Below are 15,219 nucleotides of genomic sequence, written 5' to 3'. Positions count from 1 at the left end.
GGTGACCATTCTGGAAAGAGCATTTTGAATGTTTGAAAGGAGTTGGAATGTTTGATTAAATACATGATTTTGTTCCTAAAATCATGTAAACCATCAGATTTTTTTTTCATATTTTCTCACTTCACAAACCCTGAAATATAAATGTCCTAAACATTTTTGATTATTCAAACATGATTTTATTTGGAATTTGGACCTATTTGTCCAAAACTAGTAACATAGCACAGGTAAACTATTGGATAATAGGATGGAAATAAAAAATTACTACTTCAAGGTCAGTAAGATATACCTTAATAATGATTAACGGTAGTTAACCTTCAGTTCAGTTCAGTTCAGTCGTTCAGTCGTGTCTGACTCTTTGCGACCCCATGAATCACAGCACGCCAGGCCTCCCTGTCCATCACCAACTCCCGGACTTCACTCAGACTCATGTCCATCAAGTCAGTGATGCCATCTAGCCATCTCGTCCTCTGTCGTCCCCTTCTCCTCCTTCCCCCAATCCCTCCCAGCATCAGAGTCTTTTCCAATGAGTCAGCTCTTCACATGAGGTGGCCAAAGTACTGGAGTTTCAGCTTCAGCATCATTCCTTCTAAAGAAATCCCAGGGCTGATCTCCTTCAGAATGGACTGGTTGGATCTCCATGCAGTCCAAGGGACTCTCAAGAGTCTTCTCCAACACCACAGTTCAAAAGCATCAATTCTTCAGCACTCAGCCTTCTTCACAGTCCAACTCTCACATCCATACATGACCACAGGAAAAACCATAGCCTTGACTAGACGGACCTTTGTTGGCAAAGTAATGTCTCTGCTTTTCAATATGCTATCTAGGTTGGACATAACTTTCCTTCCAATGAGTATGCATCTTTTAATTTCATGGCAGTCACCATCTGCAGTGATTTTGGAGCCCAGAAAAATAAAGTCTGACACTGTTTCCACTGTTTCCCCATCTATTTCCCATGAAGTGATGGGACCAGATGCCATGATCTTCATTTTCTGAATGTTGAGCTTTAAGCCAACTTTTTCACTCTCCACTTTCACTTTCATCAAGAGGCTTTTGAGTTCCTCTTCACTTTCTGCCATAAGGGTGGTGTCATCTGCATATCTGAGGTTGTTGATATTTCTCCCGGCAAGCTTGATTCCAGCTTGTGCTTCTTCCAGCCCAGCATTTCTCATGATGTACTCTGCATATAAGTTAAATAAGCAGAGTGACAATATACAGCCTTGACGTACTCCTTTTCCTATTTGGAATCAGTCTGTTGTTTCATGTCCACTTCTAACTGTTGCTTCCTGACCTGCATATAGGTTTCTCAAGAGGTAGATCAGATGGTCTGGTATTCCCATCTCTTTCAGCATTTTCCACAGTTTATTGTGGTCCACACAGTCAAAGGTTATGGCATAGTCAATAAAGCAGAAATAGACGTTTTTCAGGAACTCTCTTGCTTTTTCCATGATCCAGTGGATGTTGGCAATTTGATCTCTGCTTCTTCTGCCTTTTCTAAAACCAGCTTGAACACCTGGAAGTTCACGGTTCACGTACTCCTGAAGCCTGGCTTGGAGGATTTTGAGCGTTACTTTACTAGCATGTGAGATGACGGCAATTGTGCGGTAGTTTGAGCACTCTTTGGCATTGCCTTTCTTTGGGATTGGAATGAAAAGTGACCTTTTCCAGTCCTGTGGCCACTGCTGAGTTTTCCAAATTTGTTGGCATATTGAGTGCGGCACTTTCACAGCATCATCTCTCAGGATTTGAAATAGCTGCACTGGAATTCCATCACCTCCACTAGTTTTGTTCGTACTGATGCTTTCTAAGGCCTACTTGAGTTCACATTCCAGGATGTCTGGCTCTAGGTGAGTGATCATACCATCGTGATTTTCTTGGTCGTGAAGCTCTTTTTTGTACACTTCTTCTGTGTATTCTTGCCACCTCTTCTTAGTATCTTCTGCTTCTGTTAGGTCCATACCATTTCTGTCCTTTATTGAACCTATCTTTGCATGAAATGTTCCCTTGGTATCTCTAATTTTCTTGAACAGATCTCTAGTCTTTCCCATTCTGTTGTTTTCCTCTATTTCTTTGCACTGATCGCTGAGGAAGGGTTTCTTATCTCTCCTTGCTATTATTTGGAACTCTGAATTCAGATGCTTATATCTTTCCTTTTGTCCTTTGCTTTTCGCTTCTCTTCTTTTCACAGCTATGTGTAAGGCCTCCTCAGAAACCATTTTGCTTTTTTGCATTTCTTTTCCATGGGGATGGTCTTGATCCCTGTCTCCTGTACAGTGTCATGAACCTCAGTCCATAATTCATCAGGCAGTCTATCAGATCTAGTCCCTTAATTCTATTTCTCACTTCCACTATAATCATAAGGGATTTGATTTAGGTCATACCTGAATGGTCTCGTGGTTTTCCCTACTTTCTTCAATTTCAGTCTGAATTTGGCAATAAGGAGTTTGTGATCTGAGTCACAGTCAGCTCCCGGTCTTGTTTTTGCTGACTGTATAGAGCTTCTCCATCTTTGGCTGCAAAGAATATAATCAATCTGATTTGGGTGTTGACCATCTGGTGATGTCTATGTGTAGATAGAGTCTTCTCTTGTGTTGTTGGAAGAGGGTGTTTGCTCTGACCAGTGCATTCTCTTGGCAAAACTCTATTAGCCTTTGCCCTGCTTCATTCCCTACTCCAAGGCCAAATTTGCCTGTTACTCCAGGTTTTTCTTGACTTCCTGCTTTGCATTCCAGTCCCCTATAATGAAAAGGACATCTTTTTTGGGTGTTAGTTCTAAAAGGTCTTGTAGGTCTTCATAGAACCTTTCAACTTCAGCTTCTTCAGCGTTACTGGTTGGGGCATATCCTTGGATTACCGTGGTATTGAGTGATTTGCCTTGGAAACGAACAGAGATCATTCTGTCGTTTTTGAGATTGCATCCAAGTACTGCATTTCGGACTCTTTTGTTGACCATGATGGCTACTCCATTTCTTCTGAGGGATTCCTGCCTGCAGTAGTAGATATAATGGTCATCTTAATTAAATTCACCTATTCCAGTCCATTTTAGTTTGCTTATTCCTAGAATGTCGATGTTCACTCTTGCCATATCCTGTTTGACCACTTCCAATTTGCCTTGATTCATGGACCTGACATTCCAGGTTCCTATGCAATATTGCTCTTTATAGCATCGGACCTTGCTTCTATCACCAGTCACATCCACAGCTGGGTATTGTTTTTGCTTTGGCTCCATCCCTTCATTCTTTCTGGAGTTATTTCTCCACTGATCTCCAGTTGCATATTGGGCACCTACCAACCTGGGGAGTTCCTCTTTCAGTATCCTGTCATTTTGCCTTTTCATACTGTTCATGGGGTTCCAAGGCAAGAATACTGAAGTGGTTTGCCATTCCCTTCTCCAGTGGACCACATTCTGTCAGACCTCTTCACCATGACCTGCCCATCTTGGGTGGCCCCACATGGCATGGCTTAGTTTCATTGTGTTAGATAAGGCTGTGGTCCGTGTGACCAGATTGGCTAGTTTTCTGTGATTATGGTTTCAGTGTGTCTGCCCTCTGATGCCCTTTCGCAACACCTACCATCTTACTTGGATTTCTCTTACCTTGGACGTGGGGTATCTCTTCACAGCTGCTCCAGCAAAGCGCAGCCACTGTTCCTTACTTTGGACAAGGAGTATCTCCTCACGGCCGCCCCTCCTGACCTTGTAGGTGGAGTAGCTCCTCTCGGCCCTCCTTTGCCCCTGCAGCCGCCACTCCTTGGATGTGGGTTTGCTCCTCTCGGCCGCCTCTCCTGACTTGGGGCGTGTGGTAGCTCATCTTGGCCGCCTCCCTTGACCTTGGACATATTATAGTTCCTCTCTGCCGCCACCGCTGACCTCAGACGTGGGGTAATACTTAGAGAAAAGTAAATTCTTGGGCAATAATAGAATTAAAATATGAGTAAACATAAAACGGGCTTCCCTGGTGACTCAGTGTTGAAGAATCCACCTGCCAGTGCAGGATATCCAACCCCAATATGGACTGGGAAGATACCCTGGAGAGAGAAATGGCAACCCATTCCAATATTCCTGCCTGGGAACCCAATGTACAGAGAATCCTGGCAGGCTACAGTCCATGGGGTCACAAAGAGTCTGGCACAGCTTAGCGACTAAACAACAACAGCAAACCTAAATTATCACTGGGACTCACACTCTCAGTATATTAGTCAGTGTAACGTGAAAACTCTGGGCAATGGAAGATAAATGTTTCTGGGAAAGATTGAAGGCAAATGGAGAAGGGGGAGGCAGAGGATGAGATGGTTAGATAGCATTGCCACTGAATGGACATGAATCCGAGCAAACTCCAGGAGATGGTGAAGGACGGGGAAGCCTGGCCTGCTTCAGTGCACAGGGTCCCAAGCAGTCAAGCACAAGGGACAGAACAAATAAACCAACAAGCAGGATGAGAGTTATTAAGGAAAAAATGCCAAACTAGGAGATTTTGAAGAAGAGTTATGCTTTTTTTTTTTTTGCTTCACTTCCATTCCTTTTATTCCAAATAAACTGATTTGCTTTAATGGTCCTGGGATAGTTTCGTATCATCTTTGTCATTTCTTTTTTGTTCTCTTTTGCATCTGAAAACTGTTTATTTGTATCTTGCTCCAATCTTTCCTAATTGGAGCAAAGAAGTGAATTTTCAGCATCAGTTAATTTTCATAGTGTCTCTTTGGAAAATGAGTAGCGTTTACTTTTCTGGGCTGGGTACTGAGAGCCTAAATGTATGATGCTTTATTTATAACCACTTCCAATGATTTATCAAACAGAGAGCACCCTGGGAAGCTCTGTCACTTTAAAAAGTGTTAATAAATTAATAGAGTCACATAAGAAGTCTCTAGGAAATATGCAAATTGAAGAATTCCCTTCTGAGAGAACTGTGTTACACTTTTCTAAAATATAATCACAACAGTTATAGAAGTGGCTCGTGATGATTGAGAAAGAAAAAGCAGCCCCTGCAGTTCAGGAGCTGTCTCATCACCCCGGACCCCACCTGGTGCTCATTAACACTTCCAGTATGGATCCGGTTCAGCAGGGTAAGGTGGGGCAGGTCCTCCACCTCAAGCTGGGTACATAGGAGATGCTCCCAAAGTGCAGTTGCTAACCAGTGCCAGGGAAGTACCAGAGTAATGTCTTTTTTAGAAATAGAGCAGGTGACGTAATTGAAGGTGGCAAATGGGAAGCCGCGCCTACTTGAAATAGTAGCGCTTACTTGGCAGTTAGCAGTGGACATCATAACTGGATCTGCTTCAGTTCAGTTCAGTTCAGTCACTCAGTCGTGTCTGACTCTTTGCGACCCCATGAATTACAGCACGCCAGGCCTCCCTGTCCATCACCAACTCCCAGAGTTCACTCAGACTCACGTCCATGGAGTCAGTGATGCCATCCAGCCATCTCATCCTCTGTCGTCCCCTTCTCCTCCTGCCCCCAATCCCTCCCAGCATCAGAGTCTTTTCCAGTGAGTCAGCTCTTTGCATGAAGTGGCCAAAGTACTGGAGTTTCAGCTTCAGCATCATTCCCTCCAAAGAAATCCCAGGTTTGCTGATTCCTAGAATGTTGACATTCACTCTTGCCATCTCTTGTTTGACCACTTCCAATTTGCCTTGATTCATGGACCTGACATTCCAGGTTCCTATGCAATATTGCTCTTTACAGCATTGGACCTTGCTTCTATCACCAGTCACATCCACAGCTGGGTATTCTTTTTGCTTTGGCTCCATCCCTTCATTCTTTCTGGAGTTATTTCTCCACTGATCTCCAGTAGCATATTGGGCACCTACTGACCTGGGGAGTTCCTCTTTCAGTATCCTATCATTTTGCCTTTTCATACTGTTCACGGGGTTCTCAAGTCAAGAATACTGAAGTGGTTTGCCATTCCCTTCTCCAGTGGACCGTTCTGTCAGATCTCTCCACCATGACCCACCTGTCTTGGGTTGCCCCACAGGCATGGCTTAGTTTCATTGAGTTACACAAGTTAGATAAGGCTGTGGTCCTAGTGTGATTAGATTGACTAGTTTTCTGTGAGTATGGTTTCAGTGTGTCTGCCCTCTGATGCCCTCTTGCAACACCTGCCATCTTGCTTGGGTTTCTCTTACCTTGGACTTGGGGTATCTCTTCACGGCTGCTCCAGCAAAGTGCAGCTGCTGCTCCTTACCCTGGATGAGGGGTATCTCCTCACCGCCGCCCTTCCTGACCTTCAGCGTGGGATAGCTCCTCTAAGCCCTCTTGCACCCACGCATCCACCGCTACTTGGATGTGGGGTTGGTCCTCCTGGCCGCCACCCCTGGCCTTGGGGGTGGGGTAGCTCCTCTGGGCCAGTCGCAGCCGCCGCTGCGCTTACTGCACTGGTCGCAGCCACTGCTGCGCTTAGTGCCACTGAATCTGCTTGTCCACTTTTAATTCCATATATATTGGATCTGATTCTTGCCTGGTAGCTCAGTTGGTAAAGAATCTGCCTACAATGCAGGAGACCCTGGTTCTATTCCTGGTGGGGAAGATCCGCTGGAGAAAGGATACACCACCTACTCCAGTATTCTTGGGCTTCTCTTGTGGCTCAGCTGGTAAAGAATCCACCTGCAATGCAGGAGACCTGGGCTTGATCTCTGGGTTAGGAAGATCCCCTGGAAGAGGGCCAACAAAGTAATGTCTCTGCTTTTCAATATGCTGTCTAGGTTGGTCATAACTTTCCTTCCAAGGAGTAAGCATCTTTTAATTTCATGGCTGCAATCACCATCTGCAGGGATTTTGGAGCACAGAAAAATAAAGTCTGACAGTGTTTCCACTGTTTCCCCATCTATTTCTCATGAAGTGTTGGGACCAGATGCCATGATCTTCGTTTTATGAATGTTGAGCTTTAAGCCAACTTTTTCACTCTCCTCTTTCACTTTCATCAAGAGGCTCTTTAGTTCCTCTTCACTTTCTGCCATAAGGGTGGTGTCATCTGCATATCTGAGGTTATTGATATTTCTCCCGGCAATCTTGATTCCAGTTTATGCTTCTTCCAGCCCAGCATTTCTCATGATGTACTCTGCATAAAAGTTAAATAAGCAGGGTGACAATATACAGCCTTGACATACTCCTTTCCCTATTTGGAACCAGTCTGTTGTTCCATGTCCACTTCTAACTATTGCTTCCTGATCTGCATATAGTTTTCTCAAGAGGCAGTTCAGGTGGTCTGTTATTCCAATCTCTTTCAGCATTTTCCACAGTTTATTGTGGTCCACGCAGTCAAAGGCTTTGGCATAGTCAACAAAGCAGAAATAGATGTTTTCTGGACCTCTCTTGCTTTTTTGATGATCCAGTGGATGTTGGCAATTTGATCTCTGCTTTCTCTGCCTTTTCTAAAACCAGCTTGAACACCTGGAAGTTCATGGTTCATTTATTGCTGAAGCCTGGCTTGGAGGATTTTGAGCGTTACTTTACTAGCATGTGAGATGATTGCGATTGTGTGGTAGTTTGAGCATTCTTTGGCATTGCCTTTCTTTGGGATTGGAATGAAAACTGACCTTTTCCAGTCTTGTGGCCACTGCTGAGTTTTCCAAATTTGCTGGCATACTGAGTGCAGCACTTTCACAGCATCATCTCTCAGGATTTGAAATAGCTCCACTGGAATTCCATCACCTCCACTAACTTTGTTCGTAGTGCTGCTTTCTAATGCCCACTTGACTTCACATTCCAGGATGTCTGGCTCTAGGTGAGTGATCACACCATCGTGATTATATGGGTCGTGAAGCTCTTTTTTGTACAGTTCTTCTGTGTATTCTTGACACCTCTTCGTAGTATCTTCTGCTTCTGTTAGGTGTATACCATTTCTGTCCTTTATCGAGCCCATCTTTGCATGAAATGTTCCCTTGGTATCTCTAATTTTCTTGAACAGATCTCTAGTCTTTCCCATTCTGTTGTTTTCCTCTATTTCTTTGCATTGATCACTGAGGAAGGCTTTCTTATCTCTCCTTGCTATTCTTTGGAACTCCAAATTCAGATGCTTATATCTTTCCTTTTGTCCTTTGCTTTTCACTTCTCTTCTTTTCACAGCTATTTATAAGGCCTCCCCAGACAGCTGTTTTGCATTTTTGCATTTCTTTGCCATGGGGATGGTCTTGATCCCTGTCTCCTGTACAATGTCAGGAACCTCAGTCCATAGTTCATCAGGCACTCTGTCTATCAGATCTAGTCCCTTAATTCTATTTCTCACTTCCACTATAATCATAAGGGATTTGATTTAGGTCATACCTGAATGGTCTCGTGGTTTTCCCTACTTTCTTCAATTTCAGTGTGAGTTTGGCAATAAGAGTTCATGATCTGAGCCACAGTCAGCTCCCGGTCTTGTTTTTGCTGACTGTATAGAGCTTCTCCATCTTTGGCTGCAAAGAATATAATCAGTCTGATTTTGGTGTTGACCATCTGGTGATGTCCATGTGTAGAGTCTTCTCTTGTGTTGTTGGAAGAGGGTGTTTGCTATGACCAGTGCGTTCTCTTGGCAAAACTCTATTAGCCTTTGCCCTGCTTCATTCCATACTCCAAGGCCAAATTTGCCTGTTACTCCAGGTGTGTCTTGACTTCCTACTTTTGCATTCCAGCCCCTTTTAATCAAAAGTGTCACATTATAGTGAGAGATGGACTATTTCCTGCCATATCAGTACCTGTGATCCAGCAGCTATCATGCTCAGCCACTTCTTGTGGTGAGCAGTAAGGAGCTCAGGATATGAAAAAATGCAGGATGCTGGCCCTAGATAGCTGAGATACGTATGAAAGAAACGATTTCAGTGAGCCCAGACCCTTGCATTTTCACATACATAGAAAAGCACTAAATTCCTTAGCTTGTGATATCTGGTTTTCTTTAATTAACAAAAACACTTGCCTTTTGTTGCAAACTTCTATATAACCTGACTCTATATGCCGTCCACCCCCACCCCCACCCTCCTGCCTCCTCAAAGAAGTTCTCTTGGGGTTACTTAAAATGCTGTCTCCTGGGCTTGAAGTCCTAAAATTTCCCACTAAATAAATCTTAACTCTCAGCTTTAAGGTTGTGACTACTTTTTAAGGTGACAATGGATATTGGAGAATTTTTTTCTAAACACAAGAAAGATCAACATGTAGATGGCAAATAAAATTTTAATATCATAAGGAGATATGATAATGAAATATGTGAAAGATACTGTACATTTCATGGCAAACCTAGACAGTTCAAAGATGAAAAAGGTTCAGTTAAGCCCAACCAAATAATTCTTTTTGGCATGCTGCTTGAATGAATTTTTTGCAGTGATATGTGACCTTTATTAAAATATTCCAAAAAAATGTAAATAAAAAAATAAAATATTCCAGCAGTAGATAACAAGGGATAAAGTTTTATGAGAAACATACACACATAGGCAAGCTTGGTTTGTGCCACCATGCAGACACAGGATTGGCTTGAATAGGATCTAGATGATGAGTCTACCTTAGACATTTTGTTGCCCCTTTAGCAGATGGCTTAAGGTTAGTCTTCAATCTTTTTCCTTATAAAGGAAATTCTAAATCTCGTGAATTTACAAAAGTTAACATTTAGTAGAGCAGTAGCTTTTAAACACTGCTGCATGTTAAAGTTTCCTCCCTAAATCCAGTCCTCAGCCCAGCTCAGTTCCACCAGAATCTTGATACTGATCAGGGACCTGTGGGGCTCCCAGGCACAAAGCCTTTATGAGTCCCCGTTTTCTTTGATTACAGCCAAATAACCTTTATTTTTCCTTTATGGCATTCCCTAAGTTCCAAGGGGCAGATTCAAGCAGTTAACTAGGGATGGGAGGGGATGCATAATCAGGGACAGACAAACAGTCAAGAGAAACAAATAGGTCAGCCTTGGGGCAGGCTCCTGATTCCTCATCAGTACCCACAACAGTATCTTTAAGCTGTTTTGCAGATACTGAAACCGCCTTCAGGTGACCAAAGTTAATGATTAATGATGGTTTGCTGCCCACAGGTATGTAGATCCCAGACTGGTTGGAAACTTAAGATCAATGATGCTGACTCCCACTTACCTCACCAACAACCAGTCAGAAGAATGTCCATGAGCTGATAACACCCTCTTTAAACCAATACTGTAAAACTTCTCACTACCCTCTCCAGGTTGGGACACATGGTTTTGAGGGCATTCGACTGCTATGCCCCCTTTGCCTGGCAAAGCAATAGAGCTGTTGTTTTCTTCTTCACCCAAAACTCTGTCTCTAAGATTTAATTTGGTGTTGTGGTACAGAGGCCAGATTCATCTTTAATCTGTTGGGACAAGGACTTAGGTGTCAGTATACATTTTTAAAAATCCAGATGATCCCAGTGTATGGACAAGTCTAAGAACTAGTGAAGCGATATTTTAAAAGTAACATTCCAACAGTCAGCGTTTAGAAATTAGAGAGACATGATGGGTACCAGATACATGGCCATGTGATAAAAATGTGCTCATTGCGATACATTATGGATGCCATTCAGTGTGAAAAAACTCAAGGATAAAAGACTGTGAATAATTTTCTTTTTTTTTTGCACAGATGATAAATCAGTTGTCAGCCTGTGTGAATTATTTAATGTGTAAATTGTCTCTTAAGCATATTTCAGAAAGAAGCAGATATTTGTTCTTGCATGTTAATCTTCATTTCAAAAACCTGTCTTAACATAGGTTATGTTCAGACAGCATCCTACAGTTTTTTTTCAAGTACCCTCCAAATTAGAAGACTCAACTGCAAAAAGACATTTGATGTGCAGTAAAAAGTGAAAGCAAGACCTTTGGGAAAGGGACCCTCAACCTTCGATTGTAAACAAACAGATGATAGGACCCAGTACCGTTCATTTCTCGCATTTCCCAGATCCTTAATGCTTGCTTTTTTCCTCCATTAAACTCTCAATTCTTGGAAAGCAATCGTGGTAGGGAGTTTATAGAACAGAATGATGCAGTGTGTAAGGGCAACATGAAATTGAAAAGGCATGGCCTTTATTTATTCATCTGGGTGGACTTCAAGCTGGGTTGTATTTCTTTCCTTCCTCTGTAAATGGAATTAGTGTCCTCTGCCTGGAAGGTTAGGTGAGATGGTATTTGTAAAACACGTAGGGACTACAGTAACATATGTATGTTAACATAGTTCTTTTCCATACCCATTTTGAAAATAGTTTATCAGTATATTTAGGTAAAGCAGTGGCTATAAAAGGGAAATAAAGTAGCTGACTTGGGACAGAAGTTAAGGATGTTGTTATATTTAAAGTTGAAAGAAATGGAGAGCCCTTGATTGGTTAAATAAATTCTTATAGACTAGAACTCAATACATTAAAAAAAAAAAAAAAAGCAACCCAATCATATTATAAAATGGGCAGAAGACCTAAAAAGATATTTCCCCAAAGAAGACATACAGATGGCTAATGAACACATGAAAAGATGCTCAACATTGATAATTCTTGTTGTTGTTCAGTCACCCAGTTGTGCCTGACTTTTTGCGACACCATGGACTGCAGCATGCCAAGCTTGTCCATCCCTCACTATCTCCCAAAAATTGCCCAAGTTCATGACCATTGCATCAGTGATGCCATCTAGCCATCAAATCCTCTGATACCCTCTTCTCCTTCTGCCCTCAATCTTTCCCAGTATCAGGGACTTTTCCAAGGAACCAACTGTTTGCATCAGATGACCAAAATACTGGAATTTCAACTTCAGCATCAGTCCTTCCACCGAGTACTCAGGGTTGATTTCCCCTAAGATTAACTGGTTTGATCTCCTTGCAGTCTAAGGGACTATCAGGAATCTTCTCCAGCACCATGGTTCAAAGGCATTAATTCTTCGGCTGCACTACCTTTACAGTCCAGCTCACAACTGCACGTGACCACTGTGGAGAGTGTAACCTTGACTATATGGACCTTTGTCCATGGAGTAATGTCTCTGCTTTTCAACACACTCTCTAGGTTTGTCATAGCTTTCCTGCCAAGAAGCAAACGTCTTTTGATTTCATGGCTGCAGTCACCATCCACAGTGATTTTAGAGCCCAAGAAGAGGAAATCTGTCACTACTTCCAACTTTTCCCCTTCTATTTGCCTTGCAGTAATGGGGCCAGATGCCATGATCTTAGTTTGTTGGGTTTTTTTATTCTTTACGCAGCTCTTTCACTCTCCTCTTTCACCCTCAAGAGGCTGTTTTGTTCCTCTTTGCTTCCTGACATTAGAGTGGTATCATCCACATTATCTGAGGTTGTAGATGTTTCTCCTGTGTATCTTGATTCCAGCTTGTAACTAACTCTTCCAGCCCAGCATTTGTCATGATGTGCTCAGCGTATAGATTAAACAAACAGGGTGACAGCAGACAGCCCCATTGTACTCCTTTCTCAATCTTGAACCAATCAGTTGTTCCATACAGGGTTCTAGCTGTTGCTTCTGGACTCGCATACAGATTTCTCAAGAGACAGGTAAGATGGTCTGGCATTCCCATGTCTTCAAGAGGTTTCTGCAGTTTATTATGGTCCACACAGTCAAGACTTTTGTGTAGTTGATAAAGCAGAGGTAGATGTTTTTTGGGGGCATTTCCTAGCTTTCTCTGTGATCCAGCAAATGTCAGCAAGTTGATCTCTGGTTCCTCTTCCTTTTCTAAATCTAGCTTGGACATCTGGAAGTTCTTGGTTTGCATAATCCTGAAGCCTAGCATTGCAAGATTTTAAGCATGACCTTACTAGCATGGGAGGGTGAGCGCAGTTGTCCAAAGGTTAGCACCATTTGTTATTTGTAGACTATTTAATGATGGACACTTGACCAATGTGAGGTGATACCTCATTGTAGTTTTGATTTGCATTTCTCTAGTAATTAGCAGACATGTATATAAATGTGTGTGTCTGTGTATCTCAGTGATTTTGCTGTAAACCAGAAATTAACACAGCATAGTAAATAATGTACACTTCATTATATCAAAGATTGTAAATTAAATATTCAAACATTAAAAGAAAAAATAATTCTTGTAAAAATCCATGGTCCCAGGTACTTGCCTTTCCTTGTTTTTCACCTAAATGGGAAATGCCTGGCCAACACATGATGGGCTCTGTCGCTCACTGGCCATGTCACTGCCTGTTTCCTTGTAGGGCTGACCTTGGGGAAGCCCTAGCAAAGGAAAGCCTGCCAGTTCCAAGCATCTCCAGCTTCAACTTTTGGTACCACCTACATGGCATCAAGGAAACACTCCTGCCATCCTCTCTCCACCTGTATCCCTCTCCTTGTTGGAGCCAGTGACTATGTAACTAGGAGAGGGCATGCAAGGTGGGATCATCTCTTACCTTGGGGATGGAGGTCCATGGATTCAGTCACATTCTGCCTTCAGAGATGTGCCAGCTAGGGGCTCTCAGAGGTGATGCGAGATACCACATCACAGAACAGTCACCAAGGTCTCTGCACTCTCCTGTCAGGAGGATGGCAGAAGGACTCACAGTGGCCTTTAGGGGCAGTGCAGTGTGAGCAGAGGCCATTCCTCCCCACCTTCGCCAGGTGGAGGGCTGCTGAGGGTGTCCGAGGTCATGACAGTGACTGGCAGGGGTGGGGGATGCTAGCACAAGTGGAGTATGACATCCTCCTCCCTGGCCTTGCTAAAGTTGACCTTCAGGAAGAAGTATGATGATGGGTCTCTGCCATTGCATTGAATTTTGGTCTCTAGGAGGTATGAAAGATGGATCCAACATGTGCCCTGTGGCTCAGAATTGGGCTACAGAAGGCATATGAGATGGGACCTCTGATCTTCCCAGGAGACACAGTGGTGTGCTGCTCCAGGCATGTGACTTGAAGGTTGTGGCTGGACTGGGGGGGGTGGGGCGGGTCACCTGGATGACTTGCTCCCACCTCTACAGGATCTTCTGATGCCCAGGGCAGATACTCAGGTCAGAACTGCTCTCATGTGGCATAGGAGAACTTCCTGTTTCCAGGAGCTAGACAAGTATAGACTCTTCCAGAAAGGAGATGTCACACTCACCAGGGAAAGTCACATGATGTCCCTTAAAAAAAAATCCTCCCCTTGTCCTTTCCCAAAACCTGGACAAAGAAGAGAGAGAAGAGATAGGTTGCAGGGTGTAGCCTCCACCCTCTGTGCAGTAGGAAATGGAGGATTGACTTGAGAGTGATGTAAAGAGTCTTAAGATCGACAAGCATTAGGTCTGATTAACTGAAATAAGACTGCTTCAGTAACCAAGTCAATGAAAATTTAATAAATTGGACGGAGCTGTCTTGCAGCAAAGCAGCCACCCAGCAGGAAAGGTAAGATTGACAAATCACAGCGGGTAGAAGTTACTGGAAAAAAGAAAACCATTTGATATTTATACATCAACAACTGGCAACTTCTCATGTAACCAATAGGTATTTTAAGTCAGGAGAAGCTGTGATAATGGCTGCTGCTGCTGCTGCTAAGTCACTTCAGTTGTGTCCAACTCTGTGCAACCCCATAGACGGCAGCCCACCAGGCTCCCCTGTCCCTGGGATTCTCCAGGCAAGAACACTGGAGTGGGTTGCCATTTCCTTCTCCAATGCATGAAAGTGAAAAGTGAAAGTGAAGTCATTCAGTCGTGTCCGACTCTCAGCGACCCCATGGACTGCAGCCTACCAGGCTCCTCCATCCATGGGATTTTCCGGGCAAGAGTACTGGAGTGGGGTGCCATTGCCTTCTCCAATTGCTGACCACCATCTAAATGACTTATTGGGTCTGCCAACTCCTTACCAACATTCTAACCCTTGTCATCACCCAGTTATAATCCAATAGATAACCAGGTTATATGCAGATTGATACCAGCAGCTTTCTGGGTGCTCTCTGTGCAAAGTCCCTGAGATTCCCCCTCTCCCCAGAGCTTCTTTGTCCCTTTATGTTACCATGTGCTGGTCTCAGTTGTTCGTTCATGTCCCATTCTTTGTGACCCCTTGGACTGTAGCCCACCAAGCTTCTCTGTCCATGAAATTTTCCAGGCAAGAAAACTGGAGTGGGTTGCCATTTCCTTCTCCAGGGTATCTTCCCAACCCAGGGATTGAACCCTCATCTCTTGAGTCTCCTGCATTGGCAGGTGGATTCTTTACCAATAGTGCAACCTGGGAAGCCCTTATGCTACCATAAATTGGTAATTTAGCTAAACAGCATGTAAACCAATGGAATAGAAGGGCAAAGTGAAAGCTATTGTCTCAGGGAGACAACACAATAAATGTTGACAGTGAGAATTAAAAGATAGCTATTG

General features: G+C 43.3%; 1 protein-coding gene across 2 annotated transcripts in view; it reads left to right on the top strand.

Annotated features, from left to right (window-relative positions):
• The window catches only part of CTNND2 (catenin delta 2), a 1,106,103-nt gene that overhangs the window by 135,206 nt on the left and 955,678 nt on the right, over positions 1–15,219 (top strand). The gene's annotated exons all lie outside the window — the stretch shown is intronic.

Source organism: Bos grunniens, chromosome 20 (assembly GCF_055505025.1).
Source record: "Bos grunniens cultivar Pamir isolate PY7600 chromosome 20, Bosgru_T2T1.0, whole genome shotgun sequence".
Classification (NCBI taxonomy): Eukaryota; Metazoa; Chordata; class Mammalia; order Artiodactyla; family Bovidae; genus Bos; species Bos grunniens.
Note: the sequence above shows the minus strand (reverse complement) of the source record. Positions and strands in the feature narration are given on the sequence as shown.